The 9536-nt window shown below is 36.8% G+C and overlaps 1 long non-coding RNA gene across 1 annotated transcript; it reads left to right on the top strand.

The window, feature by feature from the left end:
• The first annotated feature begins 6161 nt into the window (after positions 1 to 6161).
• Positions 6162 to 9102, top strand: LOC145477126 (uncharacterized). Its single transcript, XR_014047637.1, has 2 exons — positions 6162 to 7558; positions 8840 to 9102. It is a non-coding gene; the product is annotated as an uncharacterized LOC145477126 (long non-coding RNA).
• Positions 9103 to 9536: the final 434 nt, after the last annotated feature.

Genomic DNA, 9536 nt, shown 5'->3' with positions numbered 1-9536 from the left:
GTTCTTAATCTTTGCCTGCAGCCGATCAACATAAATTCCGTTTTTGTAGCGTTCAAGGTAAGTCTGTTAGACACAAGCCATTTGCTTAGTTTTTCAAGGTCGTCAGATAGACTAGACTGAATCGGATGCAAATCAGAACCAGCGTAATTAATGTGGGTGTCATCAGCATACATTCTAGGTATGCTAAATGATAGACAGTTAGGCAAATCGTTAATATAAATTAGAAATAAAAGAGGACCAAGGATCGTTCCCTGTCGCACACCACATTTAAGAGTGGTGAAGTCAGAGAGACAGCCATTAACGGAGTACCATTGTGTGCGCTTAGTCAAATACGATTTAAACCGATCAAGAGTTCACTCTTGAATTCCGCACCGAAATTAGTTTTATCCCGTTAAGCCAGACTTAAGCAAATCCGTCCTCAATGGCCAACATAGATCTCTCCTTTGTTTCGGCCTCGATTTGATGCAAAGCCCCAACATGACATTGTGCATGCCGAAACACAGGCTTCTAAATTTGAATATCTTATTACTCTATATTGTAATGTTCAAAATAATTGCTTCTTTTTATTTGCGAGGAAAAACGAGAAAGAAGAGGAGAAAAAAAAAAATTAATCGTATTAATGCAATATTCGGTATTATTTGATTGTTTATTGAAATGATGGTCACGTGACTAATCACGTGACAAATTTTTCGACTCCCAGATACTTTATAAGTTGCTGTTATATTAAAAAGCAAGAAATCTAGGCAAAGTACTCCGGAAAAGGCTTAGAAATAAGCATTTTAACTCAGCCTCGCTCCCATGTAGGGGCCTAATATGTTATTTTTTGACATGCGCGTAGCGTGCTTCTGGGTAGAAATTTGGGATGGCTCCATATCAGAAAATGTTTACCTTATAGAGATTAGTCATCCTGGGAAGTTTTATGCTTTTATCACAAAATGAACAATTCTGGTTATTTTTGGCTCTTAACAGCAGGACTATATAGTTTACATGTGCAAATTAAATATAATGAACTGGGCTGCGACTATGAGGGGACTGCAGTACATACATATAGCCAGCAAACATGACAAAGGTAAACCCGAGCACCCCTGGGAAGGCAGGAACACATAATGAAGGGAGACCCCCTAAGGGTATAGTGTCAGTTTTCTTGAATATTCTGCAGCCTTGTTGCTTTGTGTATACGTGTGGCTTTGCATTTTTTGCCGGATTGCTTGAGTAGGTTTGCTATTGTATTGCATTGCATTGAATCGTATTGTATTATGTTGTATTGTATTACTCCCGACGCTACGCCAGTAAAATTTTTATTTGACATTAGTTATGCCTTTTCCGTATTAATCATTTTTTTTTGAAGTGTCTGCAAATTATTTATATATTAATTCGTTTCTTTATTTGTCCTATAATTAATCAATCAATTAAATATATTTGATGTTATCCGCCGTCCTTTTCCGTATTTTGTAGAGTCCCCCATAAGACTGATATTTTGCCCAATTAATAATGATATCAGATACAGACTGCTATGTCTGGGCAACAAAGTTAATTGACTAGCAGAACAAGATATGTGGGTGGGTAAAAGATTACTAGGTCGAAAGTGGCTGAACTTTTGAAATGATCTGAAAGCTGATACACTGACACGGCTAAAAGGCTAGTAGAAAGGGACGTGTTCTCTCTACTAATTACCAATCATCACCTACAGTGATCCTTGTACCATGCCTTAATTTCCAATTTTTCAGAAGGTGACGTTTTTCTTATCGTTAACGTGTTGTTGTGTTCAAGCAGATCAAGTGCAATCCACGTTTATTACAAGCAGTGATAAGAGATTATGAGATGATTTCATTAGCTGACTTTCAACTCCCGTCTATTGCTAAAATCAACATTTTTATATCAACAACCATTCTCGGAGACCCGGGGGCTGCTAGTCGGGATGTAAGTTTTTCGGGCGAAAGTTTCCTTCAAGGCTGTTGTTGTAAACTTTCGCCCGAAAATATCACATTGTCCCGACTAGCAGCCCCTGGGTCCCCAAGGGCAATGAATAACCGAAGTTTTACAGACAGATATAACATAACGACAGAGTCCACTATTTTCTTGTGGTCTTCTCTCTCTATAAACCACGATTTGTTGACACGGTGAATACGGCTTGTGTTTGTAGCCGATATAAAAGGCGCTCTGATTGGCTAATTTAAGAGCATTATTACTCTCCGCAGGATCCTTCCGTAATGCTCACGGGACGATTCCGGGTAAGGAAAAAAATAATAATTAAATAAAAAATGCAAAAGCTAATAGTACGTTCGTTCAATACGCGAGGTTTCGCTCGCGCGCGATTGGTCTAAACGCATCACGTGACTGAATATACTCCAGGTAAAACTGGGGAATAATATATCCGAGTGATATTCCCCAATTTTCCATGAACTGTTTCAAAACTGCGTGTTGCGAAAAACATTTGAAGGATAATAAACACAATAGCCTCCATTTGGCTAAAAAAAAATGCTCGGATATTTGTACCTGGACGTCATGTGTTCCTCAAAGCGAACACGGAGATCCGTCCACGGAGATCCGTCCACGGACAAATATCGTCACGCGTTAATTGTAACACAACGTTCAGTTGAGCCTAACTTGTCAGCGGTTTTTCATTTCAAAGTATATGATAAAATGTGTTGAAATCCGGAAGTGCTACAGTACTTCACGTGCAGTTTTCTGTTCAATAGTTCTTCGTTTTAGTTTCTATTTAAACCGTTTACCTGGTTTTAATACGAAAAGAAAACGTGATTTTCGAGGCTATCATAAATTTTCAACCGAGTTTTATTGGAAAAATTTCGCAAATTTCTGCAAAATGGCTGGAAACGATGAAACAAATGGACACACGGAAGCTGCGACTGACTTGGAAAAACGGAAAAGAAGATTATCAAGTAAATTAAAGTAAGTACAACAATTATACTACATTCAGAGCCTTTTATATCTTGTTTACGCTATGAGAAATTAGATTTGCAGGCTATTCTGTTATTGTCCGAGTCTTTATATAAGCTTAATATGCACTCTACAATCTAACCCCACTTGTTGTGTCATGCATCATCGGCTTTTGGAAGCTTTCAGTATATCCTGCTACTTAATTCGGTCAGTGGAAAACGAAAACTGTGGACTGCAGACCGGAGGTAAAATGCAGACTGAGTGTAAAATTGAATGGAGAATGCAGACTGTAGACATTTTAACTGAGTCGTGTTATCATTTCCTTCATTCAATCCATCCATCAATCAAAAACTTTAAAAATTTGGAAGAAAACAGTAATTGAGAGCTAACAGTAAATAGGCTAAGGGACCTGTGTCATTTATCAGAAGGGGGGCAGGGCTCACTGGTGGATCTAGGGGGGAGGGGCCCGGGCCCCCCCCTTTTATTTTGGGTAAAATAAGAAGAAATGACAGAAGGAAGAAAAGCAGCAAGGGCAAGTAAAACAAAACCGGGTCCCCCTTTAGCTCAAGGTCTTGAACCATCACAAGGGCTGGTGCAATTTTTTTTATCCCAGGTGAAGTTTTTTTTTATGCCCTGCCCCAATTTCCTGCAGAAAAGGCTGTAACCCTCCCCCTTGTATGACCCCAAAAAGTTATGAACCTCCCCATGCTAAAAGATGTGACAGGAAATATTAAATGAGATCAACTTTTACCTTGAGCAGTTCATAACAGAAAGTGTGTTGCTCACTTAATACAACAAGAATTTGTTGGTATTCCCATATATATGGATGGTATTACCTTAAATAACAATATATAAAATATATAAAAAGAAAGAAATTAAAGATAACAATACCACTAATCACATTAAATTAAATAGGATTAGTTTCTCTTATATGCAATACTTTATATACAAAATAAACTAGTTTCTTACAAATAAATGAATCAATGGTATTAAATAGGAATTGAGTTTTATCAATTCAGTATTGTTCAAAAGATCGAATGATGGGTATTTTAGTACAATGTCACTTGTTATTTGTTGCCTAATGGTTTTATAACGATCACAATGAAATAAGAAATTTTTTTCGTCCTCAATTTGGTTAGAGTGGCAGTATTGACAAATCCTAAGAGATTCAGGTAATTTAGGGATACAGTGTCATCCAGTTTCGATTCTAAGCCTGTGGTTGCCTGATTGTAGTTTAGCTACAACTTGTCTATGCTTTAGGTTCTTTACTTGTTCGTAATAATCAGATTTGCTTACATCCGTTTTAATTATAGAGTAGAAACTTAACTTTTTATTGGTGTGGATTAACTCCAGTTGGTTTCTTTTTAAATTGTTTGAGATGTGATATTTTATTTTTTGTAAATTATTTTTAATTGTTGGTATACGATTGTTTTGGATTGTTTGTCATGCGCTTGGTTTTGAATGTCTATATAATTATGAATGATTTCATAAACTGTCGACATAAAAGAGGGTTTTGTTTCATTTGCCAGTTGATTGGAAATGATCAAGCATTGTTTGGCAACACTGTTATCTGGAAGAGATTCAAGATGTATCCAAAATCTAATTATTCTTAACAAGATATTCAATTTTCATGGAAGTCGTCCAGTTTCATTTTGAGCTACCACATTAGGTGCTCTTCTATTGAGGCCAAGAAGCATTTGTAGAATTGTGTGTGTAGTCTTTCTACTGGGTCTTTTTCCCATTTTTTGAAGTTCATATTATCATAATTGCCCCAAATTTCAAATGCGTATAAAACAATGGGAAGGAACAAAGTATCAAATAGTTTATTACACGTATTGATAGGAAGTCTATTTAAGTCAAGATAATGTTTAGAAGAAAAAATAGATCTTTTGGCTTTCTGAACCAAAACTTTTTTGGAGCAAAACTTTCATTTGTCATGAAAGTAATGCCAAGGTAACTGTACTGTGAAGCCGTGTGAATTGGAATGCCATTTAAAAAGAAAGAGAACTTATCTTGTGTTGATTTACAATTTTGATTTTGAAAAATCAATGTTTTGAAAAATTAATGTAATACTGAGGGCGAACAATCAAGCTCAGTGAGTTACAAGAGAATATATCAGATATGGATAAACGCATTAAAGATCATCTCAACACCCTGTTGCTGGGTTTCCCGTATTGTTCATGTATTTTTCCCACCATTTAGTTCCTGCGTTTAAGTCACATGATTTTTTCAAGTGTGCATGTAATGGCTAACGTTGGCAAACGTCATAGTTGTGTATGCTATTCACTCGAAGTAACGACAGATAAGACAGATAAAGACGCGGACGATTGATGGAATTATGTACAAGCAAACAGGAGCGTCTTATTGGAGTGTTAGTCGAATTAAAGTCAGTGAACTAGAGTGAATCTTGCCTATTGAAACCAAGGGAATTGGAAATTGGCCCTTACACACCCTGTTTCACTCAAAGACTAGTAATTTGATATGAGAAGAGTATTCTATATCATTTGATGAAGATGTTATTACAAGGCTTGATGAAGCCAAAAAAAGAGTCAACAGTGAATTGAAATATCTTAATAAGAAACTTGATCAATGCAAAGACATGTTTCTCGGTGTGTTTAACTGTTGGAAAACAAATCAAGAAAAAGATCACAGAAACAACAAAAGGAAGAGCAAAAAAAGGAAACAACAGAGAGAAAGTAAAAATTATAAACTGCTTCATCAGCTTTTGTCAGCAGACTTAAATTCAGTATTGACAATATGAATGTAGAATCTCTTGCAAGCCTTTCAGTTAGACAGGTCAGGTACGGTGGCTGACAAAAAATGGTAAAGAATGGTCACTTGACATAAAATTTAATGACCCTCCCCCCATTTGCACCAGCCCACCCCCCCTCTAATAAATGACAGGTCCTTAACTGGAGCATTATTTATGCTAACCTGAATGATATTCAGGCTAACCAGAGTGTTAAATTGCACTGTGAATAGCCTAAAAATAACCCTGTTTACGGTTAGCACTCGATAATGGAAATGACACAATAAATACGTAAAAAGTCTTTAGTCTGCAGTCTGCTTTTTTCTTCCCGCCTACAGTCTTCATTTTACCCTCAATATGCATTTTAACCACGGTCTGCAGTCTGCAGTCCACAGTCTGCGTTTTACACCGACCGCCCTTAACTACAGGATGCATATGATTTCTGTCACATCTTTCCTCATATGTGAACAGCAGTAATTGAATATGAATAGAATAGGACCAACTACATGCCCGTACGAAACGAGCAGATCTGCAGCAGATCTGCAACAGATCTGTTTTGACAAAAACAGATCAACTGCAGACTAATTTATCGTCTGCAGAGTCTGTTTTCAGTCTGCTGCAGACGTTGAGCTTGAAAACTCCTCCCGATTTTAAGACTGCAGACGAAAACAGACGAACAACAGATCTGCAGAATATCTGCAGCATCTGCAGATGATCTGCAACACGTTGAAGTCCAAAAACCGGATCGATAGACCATTCATTGTATCGTCACTTCGGTATAAACCTTAGTTGGATCAGTCATGACTGGTTCGTTTTGAGATGAATAAAATAGTTCGATTCTACGAATAAAAAGATAGTCGAACATTGAAAATGCGTAAATAAGAGGCATAAGTGGTCAGCCACTTACGTACAACGTGCTAGTAAATCAAATGTTATACGTCAATTGAACACTTAAATTAAATGATAAATACACTTTCGACCTTAATTTATTCTTATTATATAGGGATTAGACACATATGCCTAACACATTCTTTCGATAAAATTTAAGAGCACTGCAGGGCACATTGGTGTTAAATTCCCAGTTCCAAATGCTCAGGGAAAAGCATTTCATCGATCGACATATCAGTGTTGATAGAACAACGATACGAAAGTTGAAGTCAACACGTGAATGAATCATGAAAAGTGGAATACGATGGTTAAATTTCTGTACTATGATTATTTTTCTTATACCTCCAACAGCTTCAAAACATAAGGAGACGTTCTTAAAATCTTGATGTCTTCTACGCCCCGGAAATGGCAGAGGTGAAATACATCACGTTTCAAACCATCATTATCTTACAAGAATGAGTCAGTAACGCAGACCCTGATTTGCATAACCGGGTGACCTAAGTGGCATGTTTGTTAGTGACAAGAAATGTGATGCCTCAATTTGGGGGTATAAACATGTAAGTATATCGCAGCCATGAAGAAAATGAAATAAATGTACAAATTATCTTTACCTTTATTTGCTGTTCTCGACAAAGAGAGAAAACCACAAGTGAAATCTCATCGGCCGCTGCGAATATGACAGATTCTCCTGGCTGATACCCGACACCTGTCACACTTGAACCGTCCAATAAGAGTAGGAGATGTTGCTGACACTGATATTCCTTTCAGTTGAAGTGTCACATTCAAAGTTTGCGCGCAAACAAGACAGTCTGTAAGAAATTGCTTTTTGACATAAAAAGATGGCTTTTGCTATAGTTCTTTGGACGGAAGAAGATTTATATAGCGTCGCAAGTGCTTCGTAGGTACATTATGCCGGAGAAATCTTCGAGGGCTTAGACGCCATGGTTGACTGGGAGGAGGGAAAGAAAGGAAGGAGGACCAGTAAAAATACTCCCTACCCAGGGAAAATTATTAAGACTGGAGGTTGGGGGTTTTTCAACTGTTTTAAGACCTCTTTTAATGTAACATTCCAGTTTAACTAAACTCTGATGATCGTTCAAAAAACAGGGTAATTATCAGAGGTGAACGGCAAATCGAGAAACAATTTTATTCACAGTATTCTTCCCGAAATCATATTAACTAAGTTTGGAGTAACGGTGACGCGATTTACAGATTTTTACTGTTTGAGCAGATTTACGTGCACATTGCACATACGTAGCTGTAGTTAATAGTAACATTTCAAGACCAGTTCTGGACGCTTGGAACATTTAAATGGGTAGTTTTTGAAATGAACAGGCAATCCAGCCATGCAATTTCTTAAGCAGAATAAATTAATTTTGGAGTGCAAAATAGAGGTAAATGTGACTTTATGAAGCCTGTGAGCTTTTATCTGTTGCTTCCTATAGATATTTATGTACAAAATATAAAATTTCTGGAAACAAACTGGAGTAGAACTGAGTGGCACTTTAGTTACGTAGTCAACTTACACAAGAAGGTTGGCAATTTTTGGGTTTTATTCTGACTTTCTGTACCTAAAACTATTCAACTCTTTTGTAGACTCTTCACAAGGCAGCGGAAACTAACTCCAACTCGGTAGGTTCAACAATCGATTTAATAACCAATTTAGTATTACAATCAAACCGTCTAGTAGTATTAGTATTACAATCAAACCGTCTAGTAGTATTAGTAGTACAATCAAACCGTCTAGTAGTATTAGTAGTACAATCAAACTCGTGATATACGCACAGGCTAGTATTAAGCAGTTCTGTTCGATTTTAATTTAATGATTAGGTTCAAGAACTTGCCGTCTGGTAATCAAGATGAGAGTAAAAAATACTACGTTGCAGGCCCTGGGAAACAAGAACTTGTGCCAGGATCTGGAATCTACATATCCTCAGCTAAACTTAACTCCATTCACATACAGTCAATGCGATAAAGAGCCCAAGAAATTATACTTGCTGTTAATTGAAGCCTTCTTCAGTGAGGAGACTCTGGCAACAAGTCTTGCCCATGGCTCCCGAACACAGACAAGCAAAGCGGGTGTGCTTCATTAGTAAGGCTCTGAATCAAGATGTGGTGAAGACTTTAAAGGGCAAGGGCATCAGGCAGTAACCTGTAGAAACATACGTACACAAACACACATGATCAGAGATGATGTGTCGCATTTTTGTAATCATATTGCTATAATTGCGATAATAATAAACTGACTACTTTTAAAAGTAATACATACATGTAGTTTACTAATATATTTTTATTTTTTTATAGCGTATGTTGGAAGGTTTGTCACTCTCAACGAACTGGAGTTTTCCGTATCCCAGATGAACCGCATTTTAACAAACAAAGATGGAACAGCCAAAAGAAAAAAACTCAGGGAAGTATAGATAAGCTGTAACTAAATAAGAATGGAAAGTTCTACCAAAGTACATGTATTTTTGTGACCGTGACCGTCTCTACGAAATGAAAACAGCTCACAGTTTTTCTCTCAGTATCAGTATAATATAACAATATGTATCCAAGTTATTTATTTCTTCCTTTGGCGTGAAAAGTGCAAAATTGATACTACACTGATGTGAGGCTAAATGCTTAAATCATCGATAAAACTCCCCTAGTAGTTTTTTTCATTTTGGTGCGAACAAAAAACAGATATCAAGATAATTCTTCACTCAGTAACTTGCATTGCTCGAATTGCCGCGTGACATACTTATTGTATTTTGGACTTAAAAAATGAAGAAAACATTTTGCGAGAAAATGGGCCTATTGAAGCAATAGAAGAAGTTGTTGAACGGAGAAAAAAATGTAGTTTTTTCATAATGCGATCGAACAATGTAAACAAACGAGTATTAGTTGAGCGAAGAGAATGAAACATTTTGTCGAATCACTAAAAATATTTACAAAGAGTTAGTAATTTCTCGCAGCATGGATTAAACTCATGTTTAGTTTTTGTTTAGAGCAGTGTGTGAAT

Source organism: Orbicella franksi, unplaced genomic scaffold (genome assembly GCF_964199315.1).
Source record: "Orbicella franksi unplaced genomic scaffold, jaOrbFran1.1 SCAFFOLD_52, whole genome shotgun sequence".
Taxonomy (NCBI): Eukaryota; Metazoa; Cnidaria; class Anthozoa; order Scleractinia; family Merulinidae; genus Orbicella; species Orbicella franksi.
This window is presented reverse-complemented; position numbering and strand designations above follow the sequence as displayed.